Source organism: Apium graveolens, chromosome 2 (assembly GCF_009905375.1).
Source record: "Apium graveolens cultivar Ventura chromosome 2, ASM990537v1, whole genome shotgun sequence".
In the NCBI taxonomy this organism is placed as follows: domain Eukaryota; kingdom Viridiplantae; phylum Streptophyta; class Magnoliopsida; order Apiales; family Apiaceae; genus Apium; species Apium graveolens.
The window spans coordinates 204,584,029-204,594,860 of NC_133648.1; the positions used below are offsets into that span (position 1 = coordinate 204,584,029).

At 41.8% G+C, this 10,832-nt stretch overlaps 1 non-coding gene across 1 annotated transcript; it reads right to left on the reverse strand.

The window, feature by feature from the left end:
* Positions 1-4,371: 4,371 nt before the first annotated feature.
* Positions 4,372-4,478, reverse strand: LOC141709547 (small nucleolar RNA R71). Its single transcript, XR_012570117.1, has one exon. It is a non-coding gene; the product is annotated as a small nucleolar RNA R71 (small nucleolar RNA).
* Positions 4,479-10,832: the final 6,354 nt, after the last annotated feature.

Consider the following 10,832-nt stretch of genomic DNA (forward strand, 5'->3'; position numbering starts at 1 on the left):
ATGTGGCTCTATTAATCATCTAACTCGCCTTTGTAAAAAGGTTGTTAGCAAGCCAGTAGAAGGAACATGCAAGTATAATGAAGCAAATGCAAATTATCCCTACTCATTTTGTGACAAGTTTGACTGCGTTCCTTCCAACATGAAAGTGATGAAGAGTTGTCATAAGCTGAGAGTAGACCTCAAAGAAGTGAATGTTAGGTCTGCATCAAAAAGGGAAAATGCACAACAGTCCATGAACATTATTATATTTGAATCCACTCATTCGAATTCTGCACATTCTGTAAATAAGAAGAAATTACCCAACATTGCTTGGGTTACGAAACACACTTAATCCTCATTGTGTGCAGGGAAAATGGGAGAAAGTCATATGGATAATAGATAGCGGATGTTCAACACATATGACAGGTGATATGGCCCTGCTATCACAGTTTGAGGAGAAGGCTGACCCATTAGTGACTTTTGGAGACAACAGCAAAGGTTTCACAATGGGATATGGCAAACTGATTTTTGGAAATGTTGTCATAGAAGATGTAGCACTGGTAGCTGGCCTTGAAGTGAATCTTCTCAGTGTCAGTCAATTTGCAGACAAAGGATTCAAGGTCTCATTTGACAAAGAAGAGTGCACTTTTATCAGCAAAAAGACTGGTGAAGTTGCTCTAAAAGGAGCAAGGAAAGGAAGCTTATTTGTTGTAGACTTGGACTCAACAAATGAGGATGGAATTTGTTGCTTCTACACCAAGGCATCTGCAAAGCAAAGCAAACTGTGGTATAAGAAACTGTCTCACTTGAATTTTAAGGCAATCAACACTCTAGTCAAAAAAGAGTTAGTGAGAGACATGCTTAACCTGGAGTTTGCTCAGAATGAAGTCTGTGAAGCTTGTAAAAAAGGAAAAATAAAGAAATTAAGTCACAAAAGTAAAACTGTGAATTCTATAAGTGCACCTTTGCAACTTATTCGCATGGACGTATTTGGACCAGTTAATGTCCTATCAATTTCAAGAAAGAAGTATGCACTTGTGATGGTGGATGACTACTCAAGATACACATGGGTAGAATTTATGCACTCTAAAGATGAAACTCCACACATTATAATTGAACACTTCAAGAAGATTGAAAAGCAGGCTGAAGATCAGGAATGTGTGAAATAATTTAGGAGTGAAAATGGCACAGAATTTAGGAATGTAATATTGATAGAATTCTGCAAAGACAAAGGCATTGTTCAAGAATTTTTAGCAGCTAGGACACCTCAACAAAATGATGTTGTTGAAAGGAAAAATAGAACACTAGTGGAGGCTGCTAGAACAATGCTGCAAGATGCCAAGTTGCCAACAAGTTTTTGGGAAGAAGCTGTGAACATTGCATGCTATACTCAAAACATATATCTCATTAACAAGAATCTTGGAAAGTCATTCTACTCAATCCTGTCTAAAAGAAAGCCTACTGTGAAGTATCTTCATGTGTTTGGAAGCAAGTGCTATGTTTTGAAGGACAACTCTGAATATGTGGGAAAATTTGACTCTAAGGTTTTTGAAGCAATTTTTCTGGGATATTCATTGGAAAGAACTGCATATAAAGTCTATGTGATTGAACAAAAGAAAATTATGGATAGCACAAATGTTACTTTTGATGATGACAAGTGCCTAGTCTTGGAATGCCTTGATGAAAATGAAGCTTAAAGTTTAAAAATCTCAACATTGATAGTAATTCTGATGATGAAGCTGAAGTCAACACAAATCACAGAATAGATGAAGAGTCAACTGAACAAGTGAATCATGAGAATGGAAGCTTATCTCATGTACCTAAATTTGATAGCACAAACTCAAGGGGGGGGAAAGAGAGGAAGGTTCTCCAAGTCATGCCAATGGTGAAGAAAATACAAAAAACTCAAGTCAACAAACTCACACCAGAAAGTGGGATAGAAGTCACACTAGAGAAGCAATTATTGATGATCCAACTGCTGGAGTGGGGACTAGAAGTACAACTGTAAATTAATGTCTATATGCATGTTTTATTTCATAAATTGAGCCAAAGAAAACTGAAGAAGCTCTACTTGATCCTGATTGGATATCTGTTATGTAAGAGGAGCTAAATCAGTTTGAAAGAAATAAAGTTTGGGAGTTGGTTCCTGCACCAAAGAATAGAAGTATAATTGGAACAAAATGGGTGTACAGGAACAAGATGGATGAAAATAGAATTGTCACGGTAACACCCCCAAATCCGGGGTCGGGGATTTGGGTTGTCACGAGTTCCATTTCCCTTAATAACACTTAATCTAAATAAATGATAAGTGGCATTTTATACCACTTCGAACGTCTTAAAATGGCCTAAATTGGTGTCTTAAAATCAAGTATTTTGTGTATTTGATGCGTTTTTCTAGTGTTTATGCATTTCAGGGTATTAGTTGCATTTCGGGGGAGGAATCATCAAGAATAAGCCTTGGCATGTGTTCACCATTGCGAGAGGAAAGGAACGGGCAGATTACGGCGAAGAAACGGAGCAAACTTGGATTTTTTCCAGTAGAGGCCTGCGCGCCCGCGCAGCTATGCTAAGCGGCCGCGCAGGGTCGGGAATTTTGCTGAATTATTTTAGACTTCTACTTCTGTTTGGCTTCCAACTTCTATGTAATCTGAGTTTTATGGGACTATTATATAAGTAGATTTGAGACGTTTTCACAGGGGGGATTAAGATTAAGAAGAAGAAGTTTGTGTTTTACGCAAGAAGCAAAGGAGATAAGGAAGAAGACCGATTTAGCACACCGCAACGAAGAGGAAGCATATTTTCTTGTGATTCTTGTTTCGTTGTAACGTTGGATGCTAGTTTTCTTGCTTTGATTTATTTACTCTTGTGATGTACTCTGTTTTAATATAATTAGTTTAGTTATTATTTTCTTGTGTTTGTTTATCATGATTTCATATGAACCCATGATGGCGATAAGTTCTATTATGGGCTAATCGTGATCATGGGGTTGCAACGGATTTATTATGAAATTCTTTAGTTAATTGTTTAATACTTTAGTGTGTGATGATTCTTTGATATCTAGTATTGGTTGTGCGTATTCGTCTTATATGCGTCGCGAACATATAAGATAGGGTGTTAATCTCTTGTGAAGCGACGATGGATCTTGAGATTTAGAACTTGCCATGCTAGCATAGGTTCATGTACGTTGTGCATGATTAGTGGGTAACTCTAACAGTTTTATTTGCCCTATGTAATCAAAAAAGAATAACTTGTGCTTAAATCGTTGTGTTGTCAATTTCTGTAGACATATAGGAACTCAACATAATTGATGACTATTCAACTTCTATCTTTATTGTGGATGCTTGGTAGAATGGTATTAGTACAATGAAAGTTGGCTTTTATCAGTTTCGTGTTATTCGATTAATATCATCACTGTCACATGCTAAAGGTAATAACAATGGCTATAGAAGGAAGTAATAATGAAGTTGTGATCTCATGAGTGTTTAATTATTGATAAATTGAAGTGTTAGTTAAGTGGTTAATTAAGTAGTTAATTATAGTTAATATTTAATCAACAATTTTAAGTGTTATTATCTTAACATTGAGAAGTAATCATACATTGGTGAGCGAGTTTAATTAGACAATAATTTAGTCTGAGTCTCTGAGGGAACGAACTAGAAAGTATTCTATATTACTTGCAAACGCGTATACTTGCGTGAATATTAGCGCGTGTTTTCGCCCTAACAAGTTTTTGGCGCCGCTGCCGGGGACTCGGCGTATTTGTTTAGTTTATGTACTTACCATCATTGGTCATTAGGACTCAGTGATTAGGACGTAGTAGTTACTTATTTTTTTCTGGTTGTGTTTCAGGTACTTTAGCAAGCGTTTATGCAAACTCGTTCTCATGCTCGCAAGAGGACTTTAGATACAGCTGAGGAGACAGACGAAGTTCTTGATATTCCGGAGAAGTTAGATTTTGAGGATTCGGATTCAGGAACTGAGCAGAAAGAACCAGTAAACATGGGAGATCGTATTGTTCAAGCTGATCCAGCTCTTATGGGTTTTTCTTGGCCTAAAATTGACGACATTCAGTCAAGCATCCTTCATCCGGCTATTCAAGCTAACACCTTTGAAATCAAGCCGGGCACTATTCAGATGGTGCAGAATTCTGTTTCTTTTGGAGGAGCGGCAACTGAAGACCCCAACATGCACATAAGGAATTTTGTCGAGATCTGCAGCACTTTTAAGTATAATGGCGTGACTGATGAGGCTATCAAGTTGAGGCTTTTCCCATTCTCACTAAGGGACAAGGCTAAAGACTGGTTACATTCTGAACCAGCTGGGTCCATCACTACGTGGCAAGATCTTGCGCAAAAGTTTCTGGTGAAGTTTTATCCGATGGCAAAGACTGCTGCTATGAGGAGTGCTCTTACTCAGTTTGCGCAGCAACCTACAGAATCTATGTGCGAGGCTTGGGAACGCTACAAGGAAATGTTGAGAAAATGTCCACATCATGGAATGCCGGATTGGATGGTGATCACTGGTTTCTATAATGGTTTGGGGGCCCAATCTCGGCCCATGCTCGATGCAGCAGCTGGAGGCGCCTTATGGGCTAAAAGCTATACTGAGGCGTATAATCTTATCGAGACGATGGCTGCAAATGAGCATCAAAACCCAACTCAGAGGATGACGTCAGGCAAGGTAGCAGGTATTCTGAAAGTTGATGCAGCCACCGCTATTGCAGCCCAGCTCCAAGCGCTATCAATGAAGGTTGATTCTTTGGCTACGTATGGAGTTAATCAAATAGCTATGGTTTGTGAGCTTTGTGCAGGTTCTCATGCTACGGATCAGTGTTCTCTTGTAAACGAATCTGTTCAGTATGTGAATAATTATCAGCGACAACAGCAGCCTGTGCCAGCGACCTATCATCCTAACAACAGAAATCATCCAAATTTCAGCTGGGGGAATAATCAGAATGCTATTCAGCCACCATATCAGCAAGGAGTGAGTAAATAGTTTAACCCACCTGGATTCCAGCAACCACAGCAGTATGCTACAAGGCAATCATATCCTCAACAGGGAAGTGCAGCTGTACCTACTAGTGCTGATTTTGAGGAACTTAAGCTGTTGTGCAAGAGTCAGGCGGTTTCTATCAAGACCTTGGAAAATCAAATCGGTCAATTAGCCAATGCAGTGCTCAATCGTCAACCTGGCACTCTTCCCAGTGACACGGAAGTACCAGGCAGGAAGGAAGCTAAAGAGCAAGTCAAGGCTATTACCTTAAGGTCTGGAAAAGTAGCTGATGCTGAAAAGGCAAAAGAATTAGAAGCTGAAATTAGAGGTGAAGAATCTAAGCAAAAGGAGAAAGCGGCGGAACCAAGGAAGACTACTGTTGAACACACTCTGCCTGAGGCTAATACAGGGGAGAAACAGCTCTATCCTCCACCACCTTTTCCTAAGAGATTGAAGCAACAAAAGCTGGATAGACAGTTCGGGAAGTTTCTGGAGGTGTTCAAGAAACTTCACATCAATATACCTTTCGCTGAGGCTCTGGAACAAATGCCTAGTTATGCGAAGTTTATGAAGACTATTCTTTCAAGGAAGGTGAAACTGGATGACCTTGAAACCGTTGCTCTCACGGAAGAATGCAGCGCTGTTCTGCAACAAAAGTTACCACCAAAACTGAAAGATCCAGGAAGCTTCACCATTCCTTGCATAATTGGCAATCTGACGTTTGACAAGTGCCTTTGTGATTTGGGAGCAAGCATTAATCTGATGCCGTTGTCGATCTTTAAAAAACTGGATCTGCCTGATCCAAAACCCACGTACATGTCACTACAATTGGCTGACCGTTCCATTACTTACCCAAGGGGCATAGTTGAGGATGTGCTCGTCAAAGTGGATAAGCTCTTCTTTCCTGTAGATTTTGTTATTCTAGATTTTGAGGAAGATAAGAAGATTCCCATAATCTTGGGAAGGCCTTTCTTGGCTACTGGCCGTACCTTGATAGATGTGCAAAAAGGGGAACTTACTATGCGGGTCCAAGATCAGGATATGACCTTCAACGTATTCAAGGCAATGAAATTCCTTACAGAAGATGAGGAGTGCTTAAAAGTGGATGTGATTGATTCTGCGGTTACTTCGGAACTCGATCACATGCTAATGTCTGATGCATTGGAAAAAGCCTTAGTGGGGGATTTTGACAGCGATGATGAAGATAGCAATGAGCAATTACAATATCTGAACACTTCTCCCTGGAAGCGAAAGCTGGATATACCATTTGAATCTCTTGGTACTTCTGACCTCAAGAACGCTGAAGGGAAGCTCAAACCATCAATAGAGGAAGTACCTACCTTGGAGCTCAAGCCATTACCTGAACACTTGAGGTATGCTTTTTTAGGTGATTCATCTACGTTACCTGTTATTATTTCATCTGACCTTTCAGGTAGTGAGGAAGACAAGCTCTTAAGGATTTTGAGAGAATTCAAATCGGCTATAGGATGGACCATAGCAGACATCAAGGGGATAAGTCCTTCATATTGTATGCATAAAATTCTGCTAGAGGAAGGTAGTAAGCCAACTGTGGAACAGCAGCGAAGACTGAATCCCATCATGAAGGAGGTGGTGAAGAAAGAAATTCTGAAATGGCTAGATGCAGGCATCATTTATCCTATTTCTGACAGCTCGTGGGTGAGCCCCGTATAATGTGTACCTAAGAAGGGAGGTATCACTGTGGTCGCAAATAAAAAAAATGAGCTCATCCCTACTCGAACAGTTACAGGATGGAGAGTATGCATGGATTATAGAAAATTGAACAAAGCCACAAGGAAGGATCACTTCCCCCTTCCATTTATTGATCAGATGCTTGACAGATTGGCGGGTCATGAGTATTTTTGTCTTCTGGATGGTTATTCCGGGTATAATCAGATTTGTATTGCACCAGAGGATCAGGAAAAGACTACCTTCACTTGTCCATTTGGCACATTTGCTTTTCGCAGAGTTTCGTTTAGGTTATGTGGCGCACCGGCCACCTTTCAGAGATGTATGATGGCTATATTCTCTGACATGATTGGAAATAACGTCGAAGTGTTCATGGATGACTTCTCCGTCTTTGGACACTCATATGATGAATGTTTGAATAATCTGCGTGCCGTACTCAAAAGATGCGTGGAAACTAATTTGGTGCTTAATTGGGAGAAATGTCATTTTATGGTGCGTGAAGGCATTATCCTTGGGCATAAGGTCTCTAGCAAGGGTCTGGAGGTGGACAAGGCCAAGGTGGGAGTCATTGAAAATCTTCCCCCACCTAATTCTGTGAAAGGAATCCGTAGTTTTCTTGGTCATGCGGGTTTTTATCGGCGATTCATCAAGGACTTTTCAAAGATATCTAAGCCGTTGTGCAATTTGCTTGAGAAAGATGTGCCTTTCAAATTTGATGATGAATGTTTGGCAGCATTCGAGACTCTCAAGGAGAGTTTGATCACGGCACCAGTCATTACAGCACCAGATTGGACAGAACCATTTGAGATGATGTGTGATGCGAGTGATTATGCTGTAGGTGCAGTTCTGGGACAGCGCAAGAAAAATCTCTTCCATGTGGTCTACTATGCGAGTAAGACCTTAAATGGTGCCCAATTGAACTACACCACTACTGAGAAGGAGCTTTTGGCTATAGTCTTTGGCTTTGAGAAATTTTGATCTTATCTGCTTGGTACGAAAGTAACAGTATTCACTGATCATGCAGCTATTCGCTATCTGGTTTCTAAGAAGGATTCGAAGCCGAGACTCATTCGTTGGGTGCTTTTACTTCAGGAATTTGAGTTAGAGATCAAAGATAGAAAAGGTACTGAGAATCAAGTAGCTGACCATCTCTCTAGGTTGGAGAATCCCCATTCTACTTCACAAGATAGGACGTTAATCAATGAATCTTTTCCGGATGAGCAGTTGTTTGCAATTCAGGAGGAAGAACCATGGTTTGCAGATATTGTAAACTATCTCGTCAGCAATATAATGTCTCCTAATTTGACATCCGCTCAAAAGAAGAAGTTTCTGCATGAGGCGAAGTGGTATATGTGTGATGAACCATATTTGTTTAGACAGGGAGCTGACCAGATCATCAGGAGATGTATCCCGTTCTGTGAGACGGAGGGGATATTACGAGACTGCCATTCCACGGTTTATGGTGGACACTATGGCGGTGAGAAGACGGCAGCTCGTATTCTGCAAGCAGGTTTTTTCTGGCCTACTTTGTTCAAGGATGCTCATCAGTTTGTTTTAAGGTGTGATCGTTGCCAAAGAGTGGGAAATTTGTCAAGGAAGGATGAAATGCCATTAAATGTGATGCTTGAAGTCGAGGTCTTTGATGTATGGGGAATCGATTTCATGGGGCCTTTTATCTCATCTTGCAATAATCAGTACATCTTGCTGGCAGTCGATTATGTCTCAAAATGGGTCGAAGTTAAAGCTTTACCGACAAATGATGCAAAGGCAGTGCTAAATTTTCTTCATAAGCAAATTTTCACAAGGTTTGGAACACCTCGGGTAATCATAAGTGATGAAGGATCGCATTTTTGCAAATGGTCAAGCGGAAGTGTCTAACAGAGAGATAAAGCGCATTCTAGAGAAGGTTGTTTGTCCGTCAAGGAAGGATTGGTCTTTAAAGCTCGATGAAGCTGTTTGGGCTTACAGAACAGCATACAAAACTCCACTTGGGATGTCACCGTTCCAGTTGGTGTACGGTAAGGGATGTCATCTACCTGCGGAGCTTGAGCATAAGGCCTACTGGGCATTGAAGAAGTTGAACCTGGATTTAGATGCAGCTGGTAAGAAAAGAATGCTTCAGCTTAATGAACTGGATGAATTTCGACTTCAAGCGTACGAAAATAACAAAATGTATAAGGAAAAGGTGAAGAGGTGGCACGATAGGAAGCTACATCCAAAGTTATTTGTACCAGGGCAACAAGTTCTCTTATTCAACTCTCGGCTCCGACTTTTTCCTGGGAAGTTGAAATGAAGGTGGTCTGGACCTTTTATTGTCAAAACTGTGTTTCCACATGGAGCGGTGGAAATTTTTGAGAATGATCCGGACCAAGCATTCAAGGTTAACGGTCAGCGGTTGAAGCACTACTATGGGGACATGGCAAACCGAGAAGTGGTTAGTGCCATTTTGTTGACTACTTGAGCAGGGTACGAAACGTCAAGCTAATGACGAAAAAGAAGCGCTGCGTGGGAGGCAACCCATCAATTATTGTTACAGGAACCCTTAGAAGTTAATAACCTATCCAAAAACACAAAAAAAATCAGAAAACAGGGGCTGAAAAAAAAAAAATTCCAGTGACCCCATGCGCGCCCGCGCAGCTATGCTGAGCGGCCGCGCAGGGGTCGAGGACCAGAAATTTTTTTTTTTCAGTTCAGAAAAAAAAAAACAAAAAAAAAACACAAAAACAGTTTTAGCCCATAAACCCACGATTTGTTCCCACTACCCCATCATTTTATCCCTTCATTCCCAAACCCTAATCTAATCCACACCCTATATATACATACACCTATCCTACATATCTCCCACAAAACTTCCTACACTTAAACCCTCTCACAAACATCAAATATCAGTTCTTACACGCTTTTATTCATGAATCAATGGCACCCAAGAGAGCACGCACTATTGACAGCAGCAGCACAGTTCCTACTGCTGATTCATCGAGGGGTACTGCTGCAAGGCCTCGGTTAACTGACAGAGCCGCGGAGGAGGAGTACACTAGGCTGTTGGGTAAGCCGATTCTGAAGGAGAGGGGGTTTTTACCATCGGGGAGGGATGGTGAGTTGTTGCCCATGATTGCAGAGAAGGGGTGGATAGCTTTTTGTGAGTCACCCGAAGCAGTACCAATGAGCGTTGTTCGCGAGTTCTACGCGAATGCGAAGGCTGATAAGAATGGGTTTTCTGTGGTTCGTGGGCTGACGGTTGATTATCATCCTGCGGCGATTCACCGTGTGATTGGACAGCGAGAGAGGAAGCCCGAGGAGGAGAACTGGAATGAAAAGACTGCTGAGGATTTTGACTTGGATTTGATTTGTGCGACTCTCTGTCGACCGGGCACAGTTTGGACCCGCAGTACAGGCAATAATGAGTATCATCACTTTCCGGCGATCGCCATGAACAGGTATGCCCGTGCATGGAATGCATTTATTTGTGCTAATATTTTGCCTTCTTCGCATGCACACGAGGTCACAGTTGAGAGAGCACAGCTGTTGTGGGGAATTCTGAATGAGGAGTACTATGTGGACCTTGGTGAGTTTATCTACCAAGGAATTCTGAAGTTTTTGAGGGGAGCAAAGCATATGAACATCCCTTATGCATCTACGGTTACGAAGCTATGCCGAGCAGTGGGAGTGAACTGGCCGGCTCATGAGCAGTTGCAGTTGCCAGCCACTCCAATTGATTCTGGCACTCTGAATGGGATGCAGGAGTGGACCGGTGGTGAGCCTGAGGAGCATGGGCTGGGTTATCGTCTTCCAGGAGGGCGTCTAGCACGAGGTGCTACTATGGCCAGGCCAGGGCGTGATGAGGCTGGTTCTTCGAGAGCTCAGGAGGGTGCTGGGATGGTTGATGCCCAGTATAGGAGGCTTTCACGGCGGATGGATGCCATGTATGAGACGCAGAGCAGGTTTGCTCAGGAGCTCACCCTTACGTTAGGGACTGCTTTTAGAGGCCTTGGAGCTGATATCTAGTGGCCAGTTTTTGGTGAGGACTCTGCATACCCGCCGCCTGATACTCCACCCACTGAGGGTGATGATGATGATGACTCCGAGTAGGTATACCCTGTGTTCCTTTCTACTACTTTCACTGAGGACAGTGAAGATTTTTAGTTTGGGGGTGG